We start from the raw sequence: 12745 nt of genomic DNA, 5'->3' as shown, positions 1-12745 counted from the left end.
CCCCACCCTTAGTAATATGACTCAAAGACCAAGTGATATGGGATTATCCCAACACGAACCTCCAATAAGAGTTTGCAAAGCTGAAAAATCTACGAAACTCTGTAAGAGTGGTCAGGGTTGGCCAGTCCTGAATGACTTGGATCTTAGTCAGATCCACATCCACGCCATGCTCATTTATAATGTAACTGAGATATTGGACCTAACTCATGCCAAAGGTGCATTTCTCCAAGTTCGCATATAGCTTGTGTTATCGAAGGGTTTGAAGGACCTGTCAAGTGTGTTGTAAGTGTTCTTCCCAACTCTTGCTGGAGATGAGGATGTGATCGAGATAAACAACCAGAAATGAGTTGGCAAAGGGCTGTAATATGTTATCCATTAGTCTCATTAAAATTTTTCAAACCGAAGGGCATAACCAACCATTCAAAAAGGCCTTCCTTGGATTTGAAGGTGGTCTTCCATACATCTGTGGGCTGTATCGGAACCTGATGATAGCCAAGCTTCAGATTGATCTTGCTAAAATACTTGGCCCCCTTGAGTTGGTCTAAAATGTTATCAATCTATGGGATTGGATACCTGTTCTGAGTATTGATTTTTTTTAGTACTCGATAATCAATGCAAAGCCTCTAGGTCCCATCCTTCTAATGTACAAGTACAATCAGTCTTCCACAAGGCGAGGAACTCTGTCAAATGTGCCCTTTTTGCTGCAAATCCTAGATTTTCTACTTCATCTCTTCATTTTCCATAATGGAGTGATGATATATTGGTCTGTTGGGTAGAGGTTCTCTAGGAGTCAGATCGATCGAATGCTTGACCTGACAGTGCAAGGGTACCCCTATGGCTGAGGAGAATATGTCACTATATTCTTCCAAGACCTTATCCTCCTACTTATATTGTGTGGAGGAACCCTTCTGAGGGGCCATGGATGCGGCTACGAACCTCCCCTTACTTTGAGAGAGAATTAGAAAGAAAATAAATTTCCTAGCCTGGGAGATGACCTTATTGTATTGCTTAGCAAAGATCAAAGAGATGGCGGTAGGCAAGGCTACCTCTGGTATCTTGTATAACTTATTACCCAAATATATAATAACATAGCGAGGTCTAGACTGATATACAACTTGTCTCTTCCACATGTATGGTTGTCTTAATAATACATCATAAACTTCAAGAGGAGCAACATGACACAGTACCTCATCCATGAAGGGTTTGATTTTGTAGGGAAGGCGAAACTACTGGCTGACACGAGGATCTCGTCCTTGGTGATGCCACCCAATGGTGTATGGTTGTAGATGTGTTGTAGTTGGTAGGCCCATCCATTTCATGACCTCTGTTGAAATGAGGTTATTTTGGCCCCCATTGTTGACAATGAATTGTAGCGGCAAACCCTTCACCGACATTTGTTAGTGGAAGAGATGCTCCCCCTCGTTTGGATCTTCACGCTCATTCTTCCAAATCTTAGTGGTCACAACAGTGATGTTGGGCTCCGCATCAATGATATGCTTCCCTTTGTCATTCCTCTTGTTGCATTATGATTCAAATTCGGAACATGTATCTGATTTTGAAGCCTTTAGCTCAGCCACCAATGACTACTTGACACGAAACTCACTTGTGTTGTGAGTGGGGCTCTTATGGAACTCACACCACTTTGTTGTGTCTTTCTTTTACTTTGTGGTGTTGTTATTTACTTGCAGCTTCGATGGGATGTCCTGGGTCACACCACCTTAGCTTTTTCCTTTGTTCTGCAGTTTGGGGGTGCCTTTCCCTTACTTTAGATTTGAAGATCCAAAGTCTCATTTTTTCTGTTGAAACTTCTGCTCGATATTGATAGCATATTGGTAGGCGGAGCTAAGTGAGGATATGTCCAGGAACTACATCTCATCCTAGAGGTATTTTTGCAGACAACCATGGTACGTTATTACCAGATGTTTCTTAGAACCCTTGATACCCAACTTCATGTGAAGGGTATGAAAAATACTTGTGAAATCTGGCACATCTTGGTCCCTTCTTTACCGTAGTGTGGTCCATTTTATGTACTTATGTTCATAACTCTCATTAGGGTAATATTGCTCCTTGATGGCATCTCCGAAAGAGTTCCAAGTGGGTGTGGTTGAAAATAGTAAGGGTTCCCTCTCGTCCTTATTCTCACAATATGTTTCCCACTAGTCCTTCACATGGGGGGTAGATTTGAGGAGTGAAAATTTAATCTTTTCCCTATTGGAAAAATCATGAATCGAATAATACCCTTGCAATAGATTTAACCATCTATCTATAACGTATGCATTTATCTTGCCTTCAAATATGGGAATATCAAAGTTGACTTATACCTTTAAGGGAGTGGTGCCTCCAGAGTGGCTACCAGATGAAGATGCATCGCATGTGGGCATCCGTCGAAGGATCTGGGTAACGTTGTCCATCATCGCGTTCCTTTGTCGCTCGAGGTCTTCTTCGAGCAATATTTTGAAGGGATCGCCTGCTCCCTCTTATTTCTTTTTTTCTTCCATGGGAGACCGTTGGGTTTTGCGAGGCTGGTCTTGCAATGGATCCACTAATTCGAGCCCTAACTCTTTATACCCTGACCTCATTGGGGACATGCAAAGAAAAACAGAAAAATATGAGACCACTCTGATACCACTGATCTTTACATATGAAGGAATGCAACGAAATACATACATAAACATGAACACAAACATGTAGGAGAAATAAAACTTCATTTCATTAATCTAAAAGATCTGAAATATGCTTACATAAATAATGGAAATAAACTAGCTCGGGCAATGGTAGCTTATCTATGAGAAGGGATGTGGTGGCTACATTCCTCTGAACTATGTTACAAAGTGGCTCTAAGTCCTCTTCATTATTGGGAAACAATGGAAAACCCTAAACATCCAAAAACCTAACCCTAGGAGATGAAGCACTAAAATTGTGGGCCCCATTTGGGTAAATTGGTACATTAACTTCTCGGGGTCGAAACATTGGCATATGATCTCTGTATGACATGCACAATACCTCACTAGAAATATCTATCTGAGGACTACAACTTTCGAGTGGCCGATAATGATTAAGGAGCCATGTTGACCCCCATTTAGGACACAAAAAAATTGCTAGAAATAGTAAATTGTGCTACAATTAAGGAAACTGAAAAACTAAAAGAGACAGTGGTGGGGATCCAAGTGGAATAGGTAGGTGGCTACCAACATCCACCTAGATCAATGAACCAATTCCAACAATATCCCCCTTTGGCATTGATGGAAACTATACACAAACTCCAGACCATCATCCTTTATCTCTCCCCCTTTTACATCAATGGAAAAAATAACTGAAGCATCTAACCTCCACAGACCTAAAAACTAATGTATTTCAATCAACATCAATGCATCTCAACATCAATAGTAGCAAGTGGAAAAATCATCAGAGTAGCATATCCAATCAACAACCTCTAACAATAAGAGTAATATGCACATGAGGTAACAAGCAACAATGAGCATCATCATAATAGCAACTATGAGGAACATCAAGTGTATACAAAAATATGCACATGAGCATCAATCCATCACCCTCCATAGTAGCCACATAGAAACAACTAACACACCTCTCTGCTCATAACATGAGGCCAAGAACCCCAATCAAAATCATAACATGAGGCACACCATGAACGATAATAATGCCAACAATTCTGGCTGAGGTAAACAAGAGAAAATAGATGCTCCCTTAAACATGTGCCAATTATAAATTGTGGTGATCACTTCTGCTTCAAAAAATGCTTACTTTTGACAAACAAAAGCACAATATGGAGCAAGACTCCACATGGCTATGACTCAAACAACATATACATTGATAAATACATGGCTATAGTAGTGACATAAAAAACTCATACATTCTCTCATATGACGATATCATGACCTCATGACTCATGACTATATGACCCAATGATAGTACAACATAATTACATGGCTTCATGAGCATTTTACATAGATTTTTAATGAATTACATAGTTGTTATGATCATCTCCTATGGATCAATGACTCAAATACATAATACATCATGAATATTATATCATCATTAGCCCATACATATTGCTGCAAAATAGACTCATGATACTCCTCCATAACAAGCCTATCACCATGATGACTCATCATAATAAAGGCTGGACTGTCAACCAATACATAATGATGATACAATAACAAATACATGGTTGTATTAATCATCATAGAATAGCCCATACATGGTTGCTCCATATCACATGCCATCTCTATACTTGGTTGGAGGAATGAGTACATTCTATGCATGGCTGCACATATATTTGACCAACTATTAGTGGGAAACAAAAACATAAAATGTACTCATTTTCACTATTGAAAGCACACATAAATTTGCTACAAATAATTGAGTGAAAACAAAGAAGAATATGCCAAATAATCTAGGAAAGAATCATACCATGCATAGCTCCCCCTGAGCTCAATATATCTCCAATAGACAAGTTGTTCTTTTGGACGTGAAAGTGCATGAGGCTCAAATGAACTCATAATATGTTGTTGCAATAATCTCGTACTCATCAAGAGACCAAATTCTCCCCCTCAGGTTGTGAACCTCTGATTAATTTTGCAGTACTCTATGAATATGCATGAAATAATCATGGACTACAGAGGGGAATGATCTTCACTTCTTGAAGAGTTGTTGCTCCTTCTTCCTCCACATAGTCTTTGTTTGCTTCTTCTCTTCCTTGACAGACTAATTTTCTTCCTTCACTGGTTTTTAGCTAGGTCCTTTGTGCTTTTGTTGCTTTGGTCGATTTTTATTTAAATAACGGGGTAATAAACAATCTCTTTCCATATGGCCAAACTTATGGCATGTATAACACTCTACATGGCCAAGAGGATAAAATCTCCTATTGCTCATGCCATATCTAAATCTTGCATTAAATGTGTTTTTCCTACATTAGTTAGATATGTAATCTATTACCTTATGGCCAAAAAGGTGACATGAGTAACAATAACCATAAAAATCACAATTATATAAGTTGGCCAATCTTTGTGGCTACTGATATTGTTGCAATAATTGTTGATTTAATCGCTACATTATGGTCCAACAATTAACTATAATATGCCCAAATTTGTGACAGTTGTAGCATTGTATCTCATGCATCAAAGGAATAACAGGAATTTTCTTCCTTTGAAATCTAATGGAGTTGCGACGATCATATCTAGGAGAAAAATCTATTTTTAATGTAGGTGCTCCTTGAGATTTTCTTCTAAGTTGTTTCTTTTGCTTGTTTTTCTACTACTTATTCTTTTGTTTTCTACTCGGCTACTGGATCTGCTTCTTGTTTCTTCGGGTCTCACTTTTGTTGTTGGTATTGTTTTCTATAGGTTTCTTAGGTTATTCTTTGTTATTTTTTCTTTCATGAAAACTAGACTCACCCTTTTGAAATCTAAGATCAAATTTATCTTATGGTGATATTTCGATCTGAACCAAATTATCCAACGCTACGGTAATATTCTCCATCTTCCATTTCTTTTTCAAGGAAACCAGTTCATCTTGTAATATCTAAACCTCCTCTACCTTCACTTTATATTCCTTCTTCATACCTTCCTGATTTTTTTTTATTCTGCCAACTTAATCTTTAAGTTGATGATTTCCTCCTTGAGTTTGGCCTCCTTATCATCACATATCTGCAATATTTTTTCTTGATCCTTGCATGCAACTGTTAGTCTATAAATATCAACTCTAAGACTCTTAACATTATCCTCATCTTCACTACGTGATTCAACATGATCTAAGTATGAATCATCAAAGTTATAACTCAAAATGAAATCATTAATTTTTATACCTTTGTGTTCATGATTTTCTGATCTCTTCTTATCATTTGTTGAATCATGTGCACTAGAAGAATGAGACTCTTATGGCTGAGCTTCCTTTTTCGAAAGCCCCTCTTCCTATTCTTCTTCTTGTGGCCTTTCTTCTCATTTTCCTTATTGCTATTGGTACCATCTCCAAATATGAATTCTAGCTTGTCCCATATTTTCCTGGCATATTTCAAACCTACTAGTCTCTTCAAATAATCAACATGAAGATTCTTGTAGATTATGCATCTAGCTTGTGCATCCTACTGAAAAACTTCATCTGCAATTGGATCCTTGCCACAAATTTCACATACTACTCTCTAAATGTTAGATCCACGAGATAATAATTGATATTTTACTTTTTTGTGCCATATAATGTAATTTGCAGTAGTGAGGACAACCATTCTCAGAGAAAAAGAAAAAGAAAAAAAGAAATATATATATATATATATATATCAAATTTCACTAATAGAACACAAATCTACTCTTCAGTGATCAATCTGCAATGAATATCCCCTCTATGATATGAATTTTTGGAAACCTTTGATCACTACTTGCGGGAGGGGTGAATAGTAGTGTGATTTTCTTAACAATTTTTACCATTTTAAACTTGACTTACTGAATCATGCATATAACCAAAAACATATTATATCATCACATGAATATAACAATCTAAGCAGCGAAAGCAAACAACCATGAGAGAAACAAAACCATCAAGCACAATGATGAAAACCATCACATAAGAAACAAAAGATATCTAGTGGAAGATCTTTCACCAGGTAAAAAACCACCTTTGTTGTTGTTGTGCTACTCTGAATATTCTATTAAGAAAAATATGTCTTTTACATAGATTTGTTGACACCCATCAGCTAGGAGACTCGACCTCATATACTACTAGCTAACACCCACCAGCCTAGAGACTCAATTATATTGATCACCTCAGAAGACTATGTTCTCACACGGATCTATGGACTACCATCTGTAGAAAACCACCACGAGAGATCGATCATTGCCCCAACTCCAATTGGAGTATCCAACTACCATTAGATTTAGAAAGTGTTCTTTTCGTTGAAACTTCGCAATCACTGCTCCACATCCATGAATTCACTACTCTCCTCTATGTGGACCTCATTTCATCAATTTTCAAAATGGATCCCAAGACTTTCTGCTCAACTTCATTCAGCTCTCCAATATGACCTCTAGCAGCAAGACATCATCATATCAATAAAAAAATCCATAATCATATGTTCTCACCCAAGCAAAATAGTAGCCACATCAAATTTGAAATACCATCATAATATCAAACCCTCACATTATAATATAATGTTGCATAATATAATCAACAACAAAAGACAATATGGCTATGTGCCAAATGCATCAATATCTCCTCTAAAAATAAGTGTGAGAGTCACCAACAACAACTATCAAGAAGCATACAAAACTCTCCAAGACAATCTCCACTACAACAACTTCAAATCTAATCTATTCTGTAGCATGCTTCAAATCTCCTCACTATGCAACCATTATCACTCACTAATTGAAGCCACTATGCTCTACAATAGGTCTTAGGCATAATCACTCTTTGTAGCCTTCTCTTACACACATACACTCAACATCAACCATCACACAACTCCCAATTGATGAATATAAAACATGTAGGGAGAAATTGAGCTTGGGGGTGGGATCAATGGTGCAAAAATTGGATCAAATCAATCCACTAAGTCTACTAATTATGCACTAAATGAGTTCACATCATTGGAGGACCTTTTCAAACCATTTCCAACATTTACAACTAATTCTGGAAGTATCTATGAATTTCTATGCTAATTTCCTTCTGGTTTGCACTAGGAATGCAGATAAATTCCCGTGAAAAACCTCAGTCGCATGCATAACACTGGAAAAAATCGACTGGAAGCTTCAGTCCCATGCATAAGGCAGTATGCCAACATGCAAGAGCCTTCAAATGCATGCACATTCTTGGGTCCATGTGACAGGGGAAAGGATGAAGAAAAACATCAAGCCTTCAACTCAAAACCTCTACCACCTATTTGATTACCTTCTCTAGCATCTTTACAAGCCTCCAAACCTCTGACATAGCCTAGGACACATATACAAGTGGATCAAACATGTATACCAAGTGTCAGTGCCAAGTTGACTTGAAAGGGCAATAAACAAAGTTGGCGAGAGTGCCACCAAGCCCTCTACTCTCCAACAATCATCTCCACAACCTGCAACACCTCTGACGTACCTGCAATACTCTGTAGCACATCTCCATCATCAAACATAATGCCATCACATTGCAACAAGTCATCTCCATGAGTAAAAGCATGAGAACCTAGATGAAGACCCATTTGTCAACTCAACTAATGTGTCAATCACCATCTATATCACATGTAGATTTTCATCATCCACCTATAGAAGCATCATCAATCGAACCAATGCCATCATTTGACCATCATGTGTGTGACATCATATAGTTGACATCAATTCCAACATAGTTATCACAATGTCAACACAACTAGTTGCAACCATGATACAATGAAGGCATCCAAACATCAACTAGTCTGCAAGGGTTGACATTAACGCCAACATGATCTAGTTGCCACCATGAACCAATGCCAACATAAGTAACTAGTGCGAGGTGAAGGATCTAAATTTCCCACCCTACCCAAACAAAGTGCCATCACTCCACACGATCATTTGGAAACTCTTCCCTCAAGCTATTAACACTGCCACCACCATCTCTTGTGTGTCTTGGGACTGTCACCCCCATCGGGGTATCTTTTATTTATCTATGATGATATGGGCAAAATTAAAAACATTATAATTTATGAGATGTTAGATATTCCCTAATTCTTGATGATGATGGTTCGTTCAACCTTCTTATGCCTTACATAAGTAGTCTGTCAATGAAATGTAACTGATCACTTCTAAAACACTCACTTTGAATATTTTCTTTTTCATAACAACAAATAATTGCATGAGTTTACATTGCCTTTCAAAACCGGACTTGGACATTGTCTCACAACTTACAAATAGATAAAATAAAATAAATACATGCACAAACAGAAGATACATAGAACCAATTGTACATATGTAAGATATAGAACAAAGAAAGCTTAAGGAGTTAGTTTAAATTGTTATGAATGTTATTAGTATATGGTTGGTTTCTTGTGTCTGGTTAAAAATTGAGCACCAAATTGATGAATTTCTAGGGAACATAAAATATGCTATTCTATCTAGAGTTGAAACATGCCAATTGTTTCCATACATTATTCTTCTTCTCTTTTCCAAATGAAAAATCTCAAAATCGCTTCTCCACGTACTGCCAATTGAACTCTTGGTACATCGGCAGAAGTAAAGTAGAAATACTAATAACATAACATTAAACTAATCCCTCTACAGAATTTCATATCTACCATAACACATAAGCTACTTTTTAATATGGTTGTCATATCCAGCTCTTGCGCTTTAACGACTTCAACAAGCAATTTATTTTTTGTATTGAAGAAAAATCCCAATGTGATTTTTATGTGGTCTGGAAGGTCATCTATCAATCAAAGAACCCATCTGAAAATGGCACAAATAGTAACAAGAATGAGAACATTCAAGATTCATAATAGGCACATCATATATATAATTGGAATATACTGGGAAATTAGGAATAAATCAATTGGAAATATGCACAAAGTCTGTATAATTTCAATTTACCGTCTCTTTGAATTAAAGAGTTGCTTTTGCCAAATCAGGATCATTGTCTAATTGCACACAGATACACAATTGTGACAACTTCAAAGCTGGTCCAGCCATCACAATTGTACATCACAACACATCATTTGTAGTTTGTTTTATGGTGCATCTACAAGCTGCAGCAATAGTCAGTGCACAACAATTCTGGAAGCAAATCAATTATTTACACACAACACAAAGGTTCATTAGCATTTGGTTATGTCAATAATGTTACAAGAAAGCTAGCAATTGACAAAATCAGAGTTTGAACAAAATCAGAGTTTAGAGCCCAGTGTCCAAAATTTAGTTTTGAGGTTAAGAACAGAATTTGATGGGCATTGAACCAATCTTGTTCTTCCATTGAACCTAGAGTAATGTCCCAGAAATGTAAAAGTCAGAAAGCTCAGATGCTACACTGATAAAAATGATTCCTTATTAAATTTAAAAATTTAGTAAATTGAACAAATAATTATTCAATGCTTAGGCAGGGAAAAGAAACTAAGTTTCAGGGAAGACCTGTATGAATTGAAACAAATTGAACCTTAGATGTATGCTCTAGTGCCAACCAATTTGTAGGAATACCATCCTATTTGGAAGATATGAAAAGCCTCTTATGAATGGCGCTATCCCAGCTTGCTAGACGCAAGGTTAAATGATGCATCACATCATGTTGATTAAAGAAAAGCTCACTAGAACAATCAAATGAGATGGCTAGATTATTGATACATCAAAATTGTATTAACCGAAGGTAGTGATCCAAAAATACCTTTATCTTTACGAGATAACACATTGATCTATCTTACCTTTTTGATTTCTAATTATTTTTTTAGAACAAACATTGATGGGAAATTCTTCTCCCTCTGATTGATTTAGAAAAGATAAGAATCCTAATTCAAATAACATAAGGATAAATTCAATAATGAATCTTCAAGCATTGTTGACAGGAAATGCACTAGCATTCTGATGGCTTTATGGCCATGTGATTTTGATACTACTGGGAACAATCTCCTACAATTTCAATCATCTCTTTACCACTCACAAAATATCTAGCAAATTCATTTGTCCAGCAAGAGAATTGAAATTTCATAAAACATATGAATTCTCCAAATTTTGTTTTCTTGTATTGAAAACTATTTGAATCAGACTTGGAGAACACAACTTATGAAACAGTGAAAAAATACCAAAATGATTGACAACAACAAATATCATTTGCTTCAAGGGCTTCCTACCAAGTAAGTTTTAAGAAATTTTATGTCATCAATTTTGACACCAATTTAAATGTTTCTAATTCATTTATTTCATGATTTTGTTGTAGATAAGCATGGTAAGAGGAAAGAAAGTGGCACTAGAATATGATTGCTTGAGACATGGGTTTCATTTGTAAGTGTATTGTAAGAAGGGGGCAAATCATCCAATGGTCTAAGCTAGAGAGAGATCCATATAGTAGGTTATTTAAGGGTAGCCATGACAACCATGGTGTACAACCACCACCATTATTTTCTATCAACTTGCCCCAAATAGGAGGCGAAAATTCAGCAAACCAAACCTTGATTTTCCTTGGCGTCACAAATTGAGAATCAAGGATACCTTGTAAAAATAAGCACCCAAAAAGAGGTAAAAGGACCTTCAATTTTGTATTATTTAATTTTCCAAGTGGAACAAGAAATTTGATGTTGTTATTCCCAACAAAATTGTATTTCATTCCAATAATTGTGCTAGCAAGACTCTTCTCATTGTGATGGTAAGAATAATGCTCTTAGACATAACCCAAGAATTGAGCCACATTCACTTGCGTAACAAAATTTCTTTTTGAAAGAACAAAATAATATTTTAATTTCTCCTAATTATAAACCATCAGCCATGGATGGGATGGAGCTTTCCAAACCAACCATGGAAAATAAGAACAATTCCTTGCTTACAAACTTGTTGTACTTGATAAGCTTATCAATCTGGTCCAAATAAGTTCCGAGCCTGAAATGTTAGCCACTTTATGGTCCATCCAGATGCTAATCAAAACCAAAATTTTTCTCCATGATTCATACTCATGCATGGTATAGAAAGACAATACTCGCCCATCTTTATGGGTTAAATGAGGGAGTATTGAGTAGGGATGGCCAAAAAGAGTGTATGAAATTGACTGACAATCCTTTGATGTGTGAACCATCATGATCTTGATATACCATAATCGTAAGATGGCCATATCTCAGATATTTGATACTGCCATATTCCTTTTCATGCTGCAAAACAAGGAATTTATTGATATGTTGAATCTTAGCATTTTCCATGCCCTGTTTATTGTTGGTAAACCTTACATTCAACAACTTACCTCGAGAAGGAAACACACAATGATGGTTTTGACTAACAACAATCAACCTTCCCATCGCAAGGGCCTTAGATGACTCTCTCTTTGTTAAAATCAAAGTAATTTTCTTAGAATTCCTGCTCCCTATATCATTTACATCATCATGATTATACCAATGGTTTGAGATAGATGGCCTAATAAATTCATATAAATGCCCATCCAGAATATTCTTATGGGCCAACTTACTGTGAAGAATGTGCATTTTAAATACACTTGTGTTTGCATGCAGAGGAAGATATTTTTCATGAATTTTCCCATTTGTTAACTTCCTGGAGTAGGAAATAGCCAATAGGTTTACCGTCTTTTACATAAGCATCGTAGAAAATACTGTTGGGTACAAGAAGTTGCTGCTTGATGGTGTCCCCTTCCTTGATAAGACCATCCTGTTCTCTGAAATTTAGCAAACTTCGTTCACGTATGTTGGTAATATAGTTACTTTCAACACTACTAACACTAGCTATGCTTTCCTCTTTAGGATTTTCCTTCTTTTAAGGAGGATACAACCATGTCCATGCTTTTTCCTCTACTTCAGTTTCTCTTGTACTTCGTTTAGCAGTCTTGGACTTATCTACTATCTTAAGAGAAGATGAGAAAGGGTATTTCACGAATCACTAGTTAGAGCTACGAAAGCATATCAAAGCCATGGAAAATCATACTCAATCATGTATTATTGGAAGTATCTTCTGAGCTAGAATCATTTTTTTGTGGTTAATTATCACAACGGATAGAGAATTTAGTTAGGGACTTCAACCTCTTTCTTAGCCTCTTCAGCCTCAAAGTCTAGTTGCTGTAGAGCTAGTGAGAGACTAGAAGAATC

This window comes from Pinus tabuliformis, chromosome 8 (assembly GCF_031772625.1).
Source record: "Pinus tabuliformis cultivar Carrire ecotype Pingquan chromosome 8, CPIR1, whole genome shotgun sequence".
NCBI classification, from domain to species: domain Eukaryota; kingdom Viridiplantae; phylum Streptophyta; class Pinopsida; order Pinales; family Pinaceae; genus Pinus; species Pinus tabuliformis.
The sequence above is the reverse complement of the archived record's forward strand: the minus strand, read 5'-3'. Positions refer to the sequence as shown.